Genomic DNA, 16,413 nt, shown 5'->3' on the forward strand with positions numbered 1-16,413 from the left:
TTAGACGAAAACAACCATCATCTAAAGGTGGGTACCTTCCCTAGCATTCCACCACCAACCTAAACAGACCACTTCTCTAGCATTCCACCACCAACCTAAACAAGGTTGGTCCTTACTTGTTGCTTGACATGTGAAGAAGGCCGGGTACCCTCCTTATTACATAAACGAATCCAAGGAAGACACTGTTGGTGGCTCCGAACACGGCTTCCGCTTATCTGTAGACAAGGAATAGTTTCAGCTAACAAGGAAAATGAGAACAAAGAGCAATCAGTAATTCTGAGACAAGAAATAACTTCTGTTGTAACCCGTGCATTGTATTCTATCCCAAGCTAAACTACCTAGTATCTGTCGTAGTCATGGTGAACTCGCTTTCATTTTCAGAAAATCATGTATTCTATCCCAAGTGCAGCAACAGCTTTTGTGATATGAGAAACGCTAGCTAGTATAAAAATCATTAGGTAAAATATAAAAAGTTAACTTGTGTGGCCACAAGTTTGCAGCTATTCGAGCAATTCAGATCATTAGTAATTAACCTGGCCGAGGATACTCCTAACATATATAACATAGTAGGCTCAAGCAATTGTTAGCTTCATTTTGTAAATCCTAGAGATGTATGCAAGGTATATTCATCCATCCAACTACATGCCTGAATTGCTCTACCAAAAATTTCATCAGTCCACCGACAGGAATCACACCCAAACAGTCTCTACTACTTCTGGGTACAGCCTAACTAACTTCTGCGCATATTTTAGTTGTGTTCTTATGTTGACTATCAAAGACCAAAGTCGTAATCTTGTCTTCACCAGGTTAAATGTGGCTCGTCTAACTCCCTAATGCAAGTAAATTCTGGAGCCAAGGAAGAAGAGTATTGGGGACTGACCTGAATGGCAACCTACCACTTCAGCAAACCGGCAGTGTCGTCTCTCCCCTTGAACCATCTATAACACCAAACTGATAAAACAAGCCTAATGAAATGCACTCAGCTTATATGTGCCTATTTTATTCGATGAAGCATATTTTCAAGAAAAATGATGTCAAACTGTACACTGGAAGACCATATCAAAGTTCAAAACGACATTTATAGTGATATAATGTGACATTCAGACATTCAGATCCATTATTATCTACAAACATATGGACCAATAAATATACTACTTTGTGCTACACGAATTGCAACCTACGGAAAATGCAAAGGTCAAACAAAATCCCTTGATATTGTTAACCCTTTTATCAAACTCAAAGCTACAACTGGTCATGCCAAATTAGATTGGTCAACTACAGTTTCAAATGGTAGACTCGCATGCACTCTTCCAAAGCATAATGGTCAAGCATCTACCTAAAACAAATATTCAGGTCTATTCATGAGGTTCAGCGTGCTTCCAGGGTTTCGAGCTCCACCATTGACACTGGACAGCAAACATAAGGTTTCTGGCCGATCTGCTTGTTCGCAGAGTGATTAGGACAGTAGCAGAATTAACTAGGATTCAGAGTTAGGTCGGTAATTTTACCGCGCCGGGGAACTTGTCGATCCTCTCCTCGTACTCCAGCGCCGGCTGCTGGCTCTCCCCCTCGGCGCCCACCTGCGCCTCATCTTCAATCGCCAGAAAGGGGGAAGCAGGAAAGGGGTTCGTCAGCTAGGAGCACAAGGTGAGCGGAATGGACGGGAACTCGAAGGGGGCTGGGTTTAATTTACCTCGTGTGCCGCTGCCGTCATTGTAGCCATAAATAAACAGAGTGAAGCAAACAAATTAACATCAAATCAATCGACCCAGTTATCTTCTCCACATACACACGCATAATCTGCAATCATATGTGTTCTGATTTTAGTCTTTTTTGATTCGGCGAAACAACACTAAATGCTTCTTGTTTGATTGCATAGAGAATACCACTGCTGCTGGAGCGTCTATTCCTCTCCCTGCAAAACATAACAAAATACAGAGCTTCCCCTAAATTCAGATTAGCAGGAAGCAAAACTGAAGCAAAATTCAGAGGTACCAGTTTGGCACTGCAGCTCGTCCATCTGGTCCAGCGTCGATGTTGCCCTGCATGCACAGGAGCAGGTCAACCTAGACATGAAAATCACAAGGGAATAGAGAAGCAAATTTTTGGTCTGAAACACATACGGCTCTCTGTACAAAAGATAGATACAGTAGTTGACAAAACAATATTGACATGAGTGTCGTCTCTCTGTAACAATATTGACCACTTAGTAGCAGCGCGGGTTTATACCCCATGCTACTACTATAAACTTAGTAGTAGCGCGGTTGTTATACACCTTGCTACTACTAATTAGCAGTAGCGCCTCCTTTTAAACCGTGTTGCTGCTAAGATTCTATGTATAAGGTTTTCCCTAGTAGTGTTTCAAAAGGTCTAAGGATAAAAATACACATCTCTTGGTGGCAGTTGATAAATTCACTAAGTGGGTTGAGGCGGAGCCAGTAAGTAAGTGTGACGCAGCCACGGTGGTTCAGTGCACGAAAAAGGTGATCTTCCGTTTTTGTTTTCCACACAGCATTATCACGGACAATGGCACTAATTTATCCCAAGGTGCTATGGAGGAGTTTTGTCAACGTGAAAATATTCGGCTTGATGTTTCTTCTGTAGCTCATCCTCAATCTAATGGTCAAGCCGAGAGAGCAAATCAGGAAATTTTAAAAGGTCTCAAGCCCCGACTTATGGTTCCCTTACAGCGGACACCGGGTTGTTGGGTAGAGGAATTACCCTCGGTGCTGTGGAGTATCAACACCACACCTAACAGGTCTACAGGTTACACACCTTTTTCATGGTGTATGGAGCAGAAGCAGTGTTGCCTAGTGACATCCGTCATGACTCGCCCTGCGTGGCGGCTTATGTTGAAGATAATAATGAACAAGCCATACAGGATGCACTCGACTTGTTAGACGAAGAAAGAGACTTAGCAGCGGCTCGATCAGCAATTTATCAACAGGACCTGCGCTGTTATCACAGCCACCCGGTTAAGTCCAGAACTTTTCAGGAAAGTGACTTGGTGCTCCGGCTCATCCAGGATCTGTCATATGCACACAAGTTATCCCCACCTTGGGAAGGACCCTTTGTGGTCAGCAAGAACTTAAACAACGGGTCATATTACCTCATTGAAGTTCGAGAGCACAAAGACTCACGTAAGTCGGAGGAAGAGACCCGTCGACCGTGGAACATTGCTCAACTTTAGCCATACTACACCTGAGCCACTAGCTCTCATCATGTACATACTTTAAAATTGTATATACCATGACAAGTAATAAAGCAGGACCATCGGTCTCTTTTCTTTTCAAAAGATTACGTATCTTTGTTATGTTTCATTTTGAACTGACTATTAAGGAGCTGATCATATTTGAATCAAGTCTAACCTTTTTTGGTCCAGCTTATGATCGTATTCGAATCTAGCTGCAATATCATGGTCACTTGGGGGCTTCCTATTCAAACATAGGTCATATTCGAACCAAAGAGAACATAGCTGTCGTAACCCTCTTGATCGGGTCAAGGACAAACTCACTTGGGGGCTTCTTGATTGTATCCGAATCATAGCTTAACCCCTTTTGGATCCGACTTGCATCGTATTCGAATCAGGGTCGTTAAAAACCTCTCAAGGTCATTTGGGGGCTTCCTGTTCAAACATAGGTCATATTCGAACCAAAGAGAACATAGCTGTCGGTACCCTCTTGATCGGCGCAACGCCAAAGCTACTGGGGGCTATATGGTCGTATTCAAACCTTAGCTTAACCCCTTTGGTCTGGTTTACTGATCGTATTCGAATCAGAAGCCCCCAATCTTTTCAATACAAGGTTAAATTATACTTATAATCTGTTGTTTGCCTTTTAATTTTTTGTTGTCTCAATATTACAAATAATTAGCCTGGTCTTCTTCGCCGGCTGGACTATTTGATAACAAAGCCACCAAGGTATGATGATCATTGAGTATTCAGAAGCATTGACTTCTCAAAAAGATTTGAGTTATCAACTTCATTACCCAGGTCATTTAAACTGGTGGTCTAAGGATCAAAGGTACACGTATGGTTATTGCTTATACGCAATTGCCTGCTACATTAACCAACAGGTTAGTTTCAGCCTTGTTCTCTTTTTTCTGTTTCTGTTTTTTATTATGGTAAACATATTGGCTATAAGCCGGGTGTTCTAACCCGTTCGGTACTAAGCCGCCAAGCCAGTCTTTTCCCTTGTATCTACAGGAACAGAGCTGAAATATTACAGGGAGAACCATAAGTATGATGCACAAATTGACATCAGGAAACACAGAATCACATATAAGTGTTTTATGCACGAGGGCATAAGCAAAGCATAGTGTTTTCACAGCTAAAACCATTACAAGGTTTTTATAAACCCAAGAAGATGATTATTGCTCCTCCCTCGCCGGTTGACCGCCCTCTGTTGGCTGGAAGATGGGTTTTGACCAGTCAAAACCATTCACGGTGACAAATTTGGCTTCTTCGTCGATCAGGCCGGCCGAGTCAACTTCCGGGGCAAATGTATTTTCTCTTACAGGCGGGATCAAATTTGTCACCTTGTATGAGGGAGTCGCCATCTTCTTATTTTCAACATCAAAACCCGGCTGGTATTTGTCGATGTTGGTGTCATCTCCAAGGGTAGTTGCCTGAGGTCGGACTCCGCGCACGCAAGCCATGAAGTCATCCTGCTCAAAGGGAGATCTGTCTTCCTTCACGGCGGGATCGCCTCTGGCCACGTTCGCCGGGTCTAGGTCTGGCACCCAAGCCTTGGAGCGGCTCAGGGCACTCAAAGCTCCGGCTCGTGCACAGGAGCGCTTCACTTCTTGAAATCTGGCAGGCAGGATTGACAGTTTCTTCAAGACGTCACTGAGCCGGTTGGGTCCTTGATTGGCAGGAGAGATGGTGGCAAGTGCTTGTTGTGCGCCAATATACAGTTGTTCTACTAAGGTATACACTTCCTTTAGTTTAATCAAAGGATCTTGGCTCAGGTTTTTGCTTCGTGGGCCTGCACATATTTTATACACAAAGTCAGCTGGCAGCTTATATTCCGAATCAGTAAAAAGCACACAAGATTAAAGACAGATGGCTTACCAAAGATGGCGGCCACCATTTGAGACACACGGCCCTTTAAACCGTTCAGTTCTGTTGAAACCTCTTCAAGGGCTGCTTCGGCCTTTTCGGCACGTTGTGTCAGGAGCGTTTTTTCCTATGCCCAGGTTTTCTTCTTGGCGGTGAAGCTGGTCTTTAAATTTTCTGTATCAGAGAGACTTATTTGCAGTTTGGAATTAGCAGATTTGATTTCTGCCTCCTGACTCGCTAGTCGGGTCTTTGCATCAGTCAATTGCGAGTTCAGTTCAGATAAGGCATTCTGCAAAAAAACACTCAAATGAGTCAAGATCTTGCTTAAAGTTCAAAAATCAAGATTCAAGTCTCAAGTACTTTACAAAAAACCACATGACACTTGGGGGATAATGTATGCCAAAACAAATTTGTATGACTCTAAAGACATACTTTAAGTCCCAAGTACTTTACAAAGTAACAGCACTTGGCACTTCGGGGCTAATGTATGCAGTTCAGCAAGTTTCTCAAGGGTAAGCCGGAGTATTAAGTCCCTTGAATATGGTACAAAACAATTTAAAGTACCGGCTCATTTATGATCAAAAGGAACCGGCCCTTGGGGACTACAGGTGAAGCTTTGTTCTATTTTAGTGAATTCAAGAAAAGTTTCAAAGGTAAAGGTCTTGGCCTATATTATAAATTCTACAGATCATTTCGGTTCTCTCATAATCTGAAGACTTGGGGGCTGGAGGAATATAGATAAGCCGGAAGAACATACCTCGTATTTCAACTGCAACTGTTTGACCATTTCGATCTCAGAGTCGCGATTGGAGTGCACATGGCTGAGATAGCCGGATAAAATATCGTTGACATTTAGATGATCATAATTGGCAACGTCAAAGCGCACTTTCTTCCTCTCCAATGCCTCTTGTTTCGCCGTGTGGCGAGCCAGCACGGTTGGATTCCCCGGCTCAATAAAACGGCTCCCGGTGATCAAAACATCTTGTGCAGACGGTGATGGCGGGTTGGCTGAGCTTGATGGTCCAGTTGCGGAAGGGTTCACAGTGGTCTCATCAAATGACGGCTCAGGAGGATTTGCTTCTACATTGACAGGTGGGTCTTCTGGAGCGTCAGTTAATGGAGGAGAAGATGGTCTGGCCGGGTCAGATGCAAGCATTGGCGGGTCTTCCGCCGGTTTAGCTGCCTTTGCCTTCTTGGACTTAGCTTGGCCACTAAGAGAAATGTTGTAGGACTGTCAGTATAAAAATACAATTTGAACAACACGGAAAAAGGAAGATTTTTCATTACCCAGGGGCAGTCTTGAAGGCCAAAAATTGAGTCTGCGATGAGTCGCCAGAAGAGCGAGACACCTCCTGAAAAGATAAAATAAAGTTAAAGTAATGCAAGGGAAAGGATCCATCAAACAGAGTTAAGGACAAAAGAAGTAAACCTCATTCCGGCACTTTTGAGGAGATCGTTGAAGAACAACAGCCGGTTCGTCTTTGGTCCGGGCTTGACGGCAGCTCTCATGTTGCTGCTTTTTCAAAATAAAGTTGGGATCCAAGTGAGCTAAATGGTTAGAAAACCTTACGTTACGGATCATTCGTTGAATTTTTTGTCTTGGCAAGGGCTCTGAGTCAGAGGAAATGATAGTTACCTCTTCTTCCATGGCCTGACTGGCCCCAGTGTCATCCTGGTAATGATTAGTGTTAATAAGATTATTAAAAAAGTGGCCAAGGGAATCAAGGGCTACCTCCGAATCAGATGTATCATCAAGCTTTATCCAATCTTTAGCAGTGTTCTTCTTCTTCTTTTTCGACCTCCGGGTCATTTTCTTGGCGTTTATGGTGGCATCTCTCGCTTTCTTGGCAGCCTCGTGGTCATATTTAACTTTCCAGAAGTCAGAGTTGGCCTGCAGACAGGTAAAACATGATGAAAAGGTCAGGCAAGTATTAGACAATATGGCTGGGAAAAATACAAAGGAGAAGAGACCAGAATATCCTTACTTCTGGCACCGGGTTAAGCTTGCAGAAGGGGTTTAACCCGACAATACTGCAATCTTCGTATTTCCCATTCACTAGAATGGTTGACATTGAAACAATATCTTCTTCTGTTAATTGAGTGGGGCTGTGATGAAGAGAGTCATCCGGGCCTCCACCATACTCATACATCAGCTTTGACCGACGGCTTAGAGGGATGACCCGCCATGAGATCCAGCAGCGGGTCAGATCAACTCCAGTTAACCCGTTCCCTAACAGAGCATTAATCCTTTTGATGGATGGTATCAGTTTTCTACGTTCGGCGGTAGTGAGATTGTTAGGGAGTGCGAACTTGGAGTCAATATGTTCGGGGCGATAACCCGACAGTGGCCTCTCGTTTGCCAGTGAAATGTCTTGGCAGTAAAACCAAGTCTGATTCCAGTCTTTTGGATGACTCGGCAAGACTATGAGGGGGAAGACAGCGCCCTGCCGGCGTTGAATTGAGATGCCTCCAAGCTCTCAGCTAAGGCCGCTGGTGCACTCGTTCTGCCGGTTCATATAAAAGTATTCTCTAAACAGCTCCACGGTCAGCTCTTGTTGAAGATACACCTCACAGAGCACTTGGAAGTTACAGATGTTAGATATGGAATTGGGCCCAATATCTTGAGGGTGGAGTTTGAAAAAGTGGAGGACCTCTCTGAAGAAATTTGAGCTAGGTGGTGAGAAGCCACGGTTCATATGGTCAGTAAAAACAATCACTTCACCAGCCCTTGGATTGGGCCGTTCTTCGTCCGGGTTAGGGGCACGGTAAGACATGACGACTTTTCCTGGCAGAAATCCTATGGCGAAGAACTCCTTCAAACGTTCCTTAGTTACAGCTGAGGGAACCCAGTTACAGATGGTTGGTGCTTTTGACGGCCTGATATTCAAAGATGAACTGAAAAAAGGCAACATGCCGATTCAATTCAATGATGAAATTCAGTTAAATGATGATAATACAGGGAAGTACTGGCAGCTTAGTTATGGGCTAATGCTATATAAGGAAAAGTAAGCCGGCACAGTAAGCCGCCGTGACTATAGATATATGAGAAAAGTGAAATCAGCTAAGTGTTGAGATAACCAGGTTTCCCAACTACTTGGTGTTATTCCAGATCAAATGGTTATTCAAAATGAAAAAAAAAATCTAGACCTAAAAAGTTTAGCGCAGATAAATCTGTGGGTTCTAATGGGACCTTTGAACCAGAGAAAGGGATCCGTGGGCATCAAGAGTAGGCAGAAAAATGCTACCGCACAAGCATATATGTCTTTTTGGATCAAGAAGAGGCCTGCGATGGAAAAACTACGAAGAACTATGAAGAACACACAGGAGCCTGGAAACCCTAATGCGGATCTGAGAAATAAAAGGAAGAACACTTACAGTCGCAGGTCTTCTGTGGAGGTCGCCGCCGTTTCTCTAGACCGGTTCGAGTTGATGCAGCGCCAAGGTCGACGGAGATGAAGGAGAAGCGCGACGGCGCTGAGGCTCGAGCAGCAGGAGGGTTGCGAGAGGAAGAAGACAGAGAGAGAGAGAGAGAGAGAGAGAGAAGAATGAGGAAGGCCGAAGCGTGCCTATTTATAAGGAAAATGTGAACAGATGGGCGCGAAAATCGAGGCATAGCCGAATAATGGTTATCCAACTACACAGACGCCTCGATTCTCGGGAGACATTAAAGATGAAGATCCGTTGGGAGATGACGTCATAATTTTTTTGCATTTTCAAAATATGACGTCACGGCGGGTTACAAAAACTTCTATGAGGATAAGAAGACGGATTTTTTTCTAAGTATTGAAGATTGACAAAGAACGAAGTTCAAAGTCAACCTGGGGCCTAATGTTGGGATGTAGCTATTAGTTATGACCCGTCCAGGAGGGGCCGGGTCAGCCCCAATGGTGGGTTACACAAGAAGCCCAGTAAACATTCAAGACGATAGTTTGTCAAATCTTATAGAAAGCCCAAAGGCTTGGAGGTGGCTTAAGGCTCGGTATTGTGAACCGCCGTATGTAAGGAAATACTTGTATAGAAAGGCATGTAAAGGAAGTCACCGAGCCGGACACGATTATGAGCCGGCCGGGACTCTGTAGACCACCAGGCGTCAACCCTTGTATATAAGGGGACGACCCGGTGGTGGCTTAGGGCAAGAAACAAGTGATCGATAACCAAGCCGGCGAGTTAAGCCTCTTGGAGATCGAAACCCCCAGCAATACTAACACAACTAGACGTAGGCTTTTACCTTCATCATAAGGGGCCGAACTAGTATAAAACCTCTCGTGTCCTTTGTCCCGATTAACCCCTTTAAGCTTCCTAGTTGCGATGGCCCTACGACTAAGTCCTTTCTCTAGGACATCTGCCATGACAATTCCACGAAAAGAACAATGTTCTTGTCACAAAACCATCGGAACGATTCCAAGATACATGCGTGATCCTAAAAAAATTCGTGAAATTGGAGGAGAGAAGAGTCAGAACTTCTACGTCAGGAAGCCTCACGAGAGCGACGAATGGACTGAGGAGTAAAAAGAATCCTACTCTCCGATATATATAATCCTAAGACTCAAAACATTTTGTTCTAGACTCAACAACGTCAGCGATTCGATCAGGTAGGGGGCTCCTAAGTTGGGGATGGCTCCGATTACCAACTTCTAACACCCACGATGCGGCTATATCTCCCACGTGTCAGGGTATGACTTAGAGCTCCTACGAACACGATCTTCATCGAGCTCCTACTTGAGCTCAGTTGCGTCATCTGCACTGGTATCATCGGCACCTGTAACTGTTTGGAAGTATCTGTGAGCCACGGGGACTCAGTAATCTCACACTCGCGAGATCAAGACTATTTAAGCTTAAGGGTAGGAAAGGGTAGTGAGGTGGAGCTGCAGCACTAAGCATATATCGTGGCTAACATACGCAAATAAGAGCGAGAAGAGAAGCAACGCAACGGTCATAAGCTAGAAGTGATCCTGAAACTACTTACGCACAATCATAACACAAGAACCGTGTTCACTTCCCGGACTCCGTCGAGAAGAGACCATCATGGCTACACACGCGGTTGATTAATTTTAATTAAGTTAAGTGTCAAGTTTTCTACAACTGAATATTAAAAAATTCCCATCTGCCACATAACCGTGGGCACGGCTCTCGAAAGTTTATACCCTGCAGGGGTGTCCCAACTTAGCCCATCACAAGCTCTCACGGTCAATGAAGGATATTCCTTCTCCCAAGAAGACCCAATCAGTCTCGGAATCCCGGTTACAAGACATTTCGACAATGGTAAAACAAGACCAACAAGACCGACTGATGCACCGACATCCCGATAGGAGATGCACATATCTAGTTCTTAGACCAACCAAGAGTTGCCCCTGGTGGCCATTGGTGGCTGACAGGTTCGGACCAACACTTAGACAAGCACTAGCCCGGGGGGTTAAAATAAAGGTGACCCTTGAGTCTGCAGAACTCAAGGGAAAAAGGCTTAGGTGGAAAATGGTAAAACCAAGGTTGTACCTTGCTGGAGGAGTTTTATTCAAAGCGAACTGTCAAGGGGTTCCCATAACACTCAACCGCGTAAGGAACGCAAAATTAAGGAACATAACACCGGTATGACGGAAACTAGGGCGACAAGAGTGGAACAAAACACCAGGCATAAGGACGAGCCTTCCACCCTTTACCAAGTATATAGATGCATTAAAGTAATCAAGATATAATAATGATGACCCAACAAATCCATGTTCCAACATGGAACAAACTTCATCTTCACCTGCAACTAGCAACGCTATAATAGGGGCTGAGCAAAGCGGTAACATAGCCAAACAATGGTTTGCTAGGAAAGGTGGGTTAGAGGCTTGACATGGCATGGGAGGCATGATAAAGCAAGTGGTAGGTATCGCGGCATACCAATAGAGCGAACACCTAGCAAGCAAATATAGACGTGATTTCGAGGGTATGGTCATCTTGCCTGCAAAGTTCTCAGAGTTGACAAAATGTTGATCCTCGAAAACGTACTCAATAGGTTCCTCGATCATGTACTCGTCTCCCGGATCTACCCAAAGCAAGAACACAAGCAAATTAAACAACAATCAACCACGGTGCAATGCACAAGCAACATGATGCAAAACATGGCATGATACGCGAGATGTGATATGCAATGCATATGCGTGCTCCGGAAGGAAAAGATTGATCCAGACATCAACTTGGCAAACCAAGTGTGCCTCTGGAAAGATGAGATGATTTCTGTAGAAATGATATAAGGATCACCGGAATCAGATGCACGGTTTGCAAATGGCAAGCAAAACAAGAATGGCACGATTCTGCGATTAACAGCATGATGCCATCTAGAATGCAACAAGAAACTAAGCTACTGCACTCCAACGTAGCAACAAAGCATATGGAAGTGATGTTCTCAAGATGCTTGACAAACATGAACACTGAGCTATGGCTAAAACACAATAGAACAGGTTCAAACAAGCATGGCAAAAGTGCAAAAGATATCAGCTTCACAGACATGCCAGAAATAACATCAGGAAGCCACGTTTAGAGCAAGCAAACAACATGCTACAGGAACATATCATAGCAAACAAAGGCATGGCATGAATCTAATAAATGCATAGAACAAAAGTCTCTTACTGATAATGAGCCAAAAAGGTACCGAAAATGTGATGGCACCCATGTAAACATAGCAAGTTTTATTAACAGTTTCAGACTTGGCGGAAACCAGAGCATGGCATAAATAGAGTTATGAAAGCATTTTGCGAGCTCAAATCACTCACCACAAGTCATTGCCTGACAAGATAAGCATACTAACAGAAAGAAGAAGTGTTCATGAAGCTAACCATGTCAAGAGAAAGTTCATAGCATGCATGGATCAACAACAACAACCATGGAAAAAATGATCAACATGTAAACAATCTACGAGGAACATTTTATAGCAAAAGTAGAGTAAGATTAGGACATGCTAGGGGACTCCATAATTACAAACAGGGGCATGGATGGATAGATCCTAACCATATGTTCAAAAGACCCTTACCAAAGATACTCAAAACAAGCATGGATCTCACTGTAGCATCATGGTTACATGGCATAAAAATAACAACAGAACAAGGACTTAGCAAAATCCTAAGTCCCTGAAAATAGCAATATCACGAAGGCTACTTTGCATGCTTGTGCTAGTCACCACATTGATCACAAAAATACATGGCAAGCACCCCTGTAAAGATGGCATGTAATAGAACAAAACACATGTAGAGATCATGCCCATATGAAGCACACATCAAATGTGGCAAAAATGACAAATCACCCTAAACTGATAAGTAGCAGCATTAAACATTTTATAGCACTCTTGCATCAATGATTTGGACATCAAGATGGACTCAAAAAAGCATGCCACAATGGAATGGAATGAAGACCATCTCACAATGAACATTTTGATATATGATGCGCATGAAATGGAGCAGCACACACAAAGTTATGGCATGATGAATAGTGCACCAGAATGTAGAAAATAAAGGACTTGGAAAATATTTCAGGTCAACCTCGAAAATGGATCTGGATCTGGATCGAGGAGTTCGCCAGAGCCAGACCCGGAGAGAGACGGGGAGGACGCTGGCAGGCTCGAGGGCGGCGGAGGCAGTCGGTAGGGCGGCGCGCGGCGGAGGTCGGCAGCGACCGCGCAGTGCGGTGGCGGCGGCAGGATGGCGAGCGCGCGGTGCGATGGGCGGCGGAGCAGCAAGAAGGCGGCGGCGCAGGCACGAGGAGGCAGTGCGGCGAGGTCAGCGGGTCGTGCCGACGAGGTCATGGGTGGGCGGCGGCGGCGACGTTCGTTGGCGAGGGCGGCGCACGGCAGAGGCATCGAGCAAGCGGTGGCGGCGCTTCGGGCGCGGGCGACGACGCGGTCGGGCTCGCGCGGGCCCGATCCGGGTCCGCGGGCCGCACGGTGGCAGGAGAGATAGGCGCGGTGAGGTGGCAGCGCCGGCGTGGTTCGTTGAGGTGGCAGCCTCCAATTGGTTCAGGCGACGTGGTCGGCTGGACATGTCCGGCGAGGGTGGACATGTCCGGCGGCGCGAGGAAGGGGGAGGTAGGGTTTTTACTGTGCGAAAAATTCGGAGGGGGTCACATATTTATAGGTAGGAGGAGGTAGGAATGTCCAAATGGAGTGCGGTTTTTGCCCACACGATCGTGATCCGACGATGGAAGACATGGAAGAGGTTTGGATGGGTTATTGGGCCTATTTGGAGGGGTGTTGGGCTGCAACACAAAGAGGCTTTTGTGGTTACCCGGTTAACCGTTGGAGCATCAAACGGCCTCCAAATGGAACGAAATTTGACAGGCGGTCTACTGGTGGTGTACCAAGGCCGCTTGGCAAATCTCGGTCCATTCCGAGAATGTTTAACACCCGCTCACGAAAAGAGACAAGAGGGGTGCGCCGGTGCAAGAGGGAGTGTCGGATTGCAAAATGGACAACGGGGAAAATGCTCGGATGTAAGAGATGAACACGTATGCAAATGAGATGCACATGATGACATGATATGAAATGCATGACTAGAATAAAATGCAAAACAAAGACGAAATCCCAACCACAAAGGGAATATCGTATCGCATCTCCGGAAAAGGCAAGAGTTGGAGTTACAAATATGGAATGTTGTATCCAGGGTGTTACACGTGTGCAATGGAGTTTATGAATCGAAGGTGTCTGAAGCAAATAGACAGCGGAACAAAACGACAGCCAGGACTAACTGCGGGGCTAAAATGAGGCTGAAGAAGGAAAAGGATGGAACATTTGTCGTAAAAGAGATAGTCTGGGAACACAACCATAGGCTACAGCTCACTCTACAAATGCTTGTCTTCTTGCACTCCCACAAAAACTTTGACAAAACAATCTTGGAGTACATCAAGTACCTGCAGTTCAAAGGCATTGAACACGCGCAAATCATGAGCATACTGGGCGGTGATGACCCTGGTAGCTACTTCCTCGAAAAGAATGCCAAATACATGATTAACCTGTAAGTACAAACGTGTTCTCCTCCCATAAACCGCCTCCGTCTTTTTTCCTCTGTCAGTACAAACATATTACGCGACGCATGACCTGACGCTAGTTCAACATGCATTTTTGAATGAACTTTTAATATGCAGGAAAGCAAAGAATTCAAGGATGGATGATGTGGACGATGTCCTAAAGACTGTCAACTTCTGTAGGGAGATGAAAGCTATAAATAGGGAATTCTTCGGTGACATGCAACTCGATGAGTCCGACAGAGTTAAGAACATATTCTGGGAGAACACAAGCTGTCGAGGGGCCTATCGGGACTTTGGTGACTGCGTAACATTTGACACCACATATAAGACCAACAAGTACCATATGCCACATGGGGTGTTTGTCGGTACTAACAACCACTTACAGACTACATTCTTTGGTTTCGCCCTGATAAGAGATAACGATGCAGATTCATTCAGATGGTTGTTCAAGGCATTTTTAAGGTGCATGAGAGGGAAGGCTCCTACATGCATCCTCATAGGTACAACCGCCAAAACCACCCCCCAACCAACCCCCCTCCCCAAAGAAACAAAAGGAAAATAACATAGTAAAAATGTTGTGTCAGTTCTATTTGTATATATGCACCACCATCTGTTGACCTCTCCACGTCTCTTTTCTCATTACCAGACCAGTTCCATGCAATGGCTTTAGCGATCCCAGATGCTTTCAAGAACACAATACACAAGTTGTGCCGCTGGCACATTATGAAGAAGTATAGCGAACACCTCGCATACCTGTACAACTTGCACGAAGACTTTAAGGATGAATTCACATCAATCCTCAACTGGCCCCTTATGCCAACTGAGTTTGGGGCTGCCTGGAAAAGACTGATGGATAATTACAACCTCCACGATGATGCCACGATGGTGGCCATGCGGAATGAGCGTGAGAGATGGATATCAGCCTACTTGAAAGAAATTTTCTACGCCAAAATGACATCCACACAGCAAAGCGAGAGCATGAACTATGTGCTCAACAAGAACTTCGTAAGTGAGAGACAAAACCTACACCGGTTTGTCAGCCAGGTAAACTCCTGCGTCAAAACCAGGAGGCAGGCAGAGAATCAGGAGAAAATGGGTAACCTGGTATAGCTCTATCACCTGTCATGAGACAAAAAAATAACATGCTTACTAAAGTAAAACTTTATTAGTTAGACAAGTTTTTGCTGGGAGAAAACTAACAATTTGGTCATCATTCTTGCATGTGCAGAAGGAACAAAACACGCTGACCTTCTATGAGTTTGACAATCAGATGACAAAGGTTTACTCACGAGCTGTGTACAGCGAGATCAGAAATAGGCTAAAACTGAGCACACTCTTCACGGCGACAGAGACGGAAGAGCCCACAAAGTACCTCGTGCACTACAACCACCCGCAAAAACTGCCTTCGTGGGCTCAGCACGCGTTCCAGGTGGTTGCATACCCCATGTAAGAAACATATGAGTGCGAGTGCAGGCTATGGGACCACACAGGTGAGGACTAAAAAAAGATGTTACATAATGTACTACTTTTTGCAAAGTTTTTATTCGAATGAAATGACATAAAACATGCACCTCTTCCAAAAAAATACAGGTCTTTTCTGCGTGCATGTCCTGTGCATGATGCAGACACTTAAGGCTGCCAGCGTTCCAGAGAAATACATCCTCAGGAGATACACCAAACGCCCGAACATCAAGCCAACATTCAACAGAAATGACTTGAGGACAATAGCGTCAAACAAGACATTCCAATACTACATTGAAAGCTCACAGCTGACGCTGAACATGAGGGTGCACAGAAAAAGCCTGAGAAGCCAAGAGCAAATGGTGAGGTCACGGGTCGTCTTGGACAAGCTTGAACAAGAACTCGACGCCATACACTTCGCTGAAAATGGAGGTGTCACGGACAATGAAGCCATTGAGTAGGATATTGCTACAATGTTATCCAAGATGAACCATCTGGGAGCTGTTGACCCGTTCAACAACGAGGAAGAGGAGCAGCAGCAACCAGGGCTTGCCCATGTGCACACTCAAGAGCAGCAACATGCTCACATGCAAGATCATGAGCTTGATGGTGTTGTAGGCGAACGACAAGACAACAGGAAATCCTACCGATAGCGGCAGGAAAGAGTGATTAAACCACCCATATTCTCAAACACAAAGGGGAGGAAGAGTAAAATGCAAGCAGCGAAACCAGTAGCCAAAAAGCCACCACGCCCCATCAAGCGCGTGGAATTTGGCCCGGACGACAAACCTCGTGGGATAAGGGCATGCGGATTCTACAACGTCGTGAGCAACCATAACTACCGCACATGCCCACTCCGCACAGATGTCACTGTCAACAAGCAAACGTTGCACAAG

General features: G+C 45.1%; 1 long non-coding RNA gene across 1 annotated transcript; it reads right to left on the reverse strand.

Moving 5' to 3' along the window:
- Positions 1-1,693: 1,693 nt before the first annotated feature.
- Positions 1,694-2,047, reverse strand: LOC123081740 (uncharacterized). Its single transcript, XR_006438777.1, has 3 exons — positions 1,996-2,047; positions 1,887-1,915; positions 1,694-1,800 (listed from the first exon to the last, which is right to left on the reverse strand). It is a non-coding gene; the product is annotated as an uncharacterized lncRNA (long non-coding RNA).
- Positions 2,048-16,413: the final 14,366 nt, after the last annotated feature.

Source organism: Triticum aestivum, chromosome 4A (genome assembly GCF_018294505.1).
Source record: "Triticum aestivum cultivar Chinese Spring chromosome 4A, IWGSC CS RefSeq v2.1, whole genome shotgun sequence".
Classification (NCBI taxonomy): Eukaryota; Viridiplantae; Streptophyta; class Magnoliopsida; order Poales; family Poaceae; genus Triticum; species Triticum aestivum.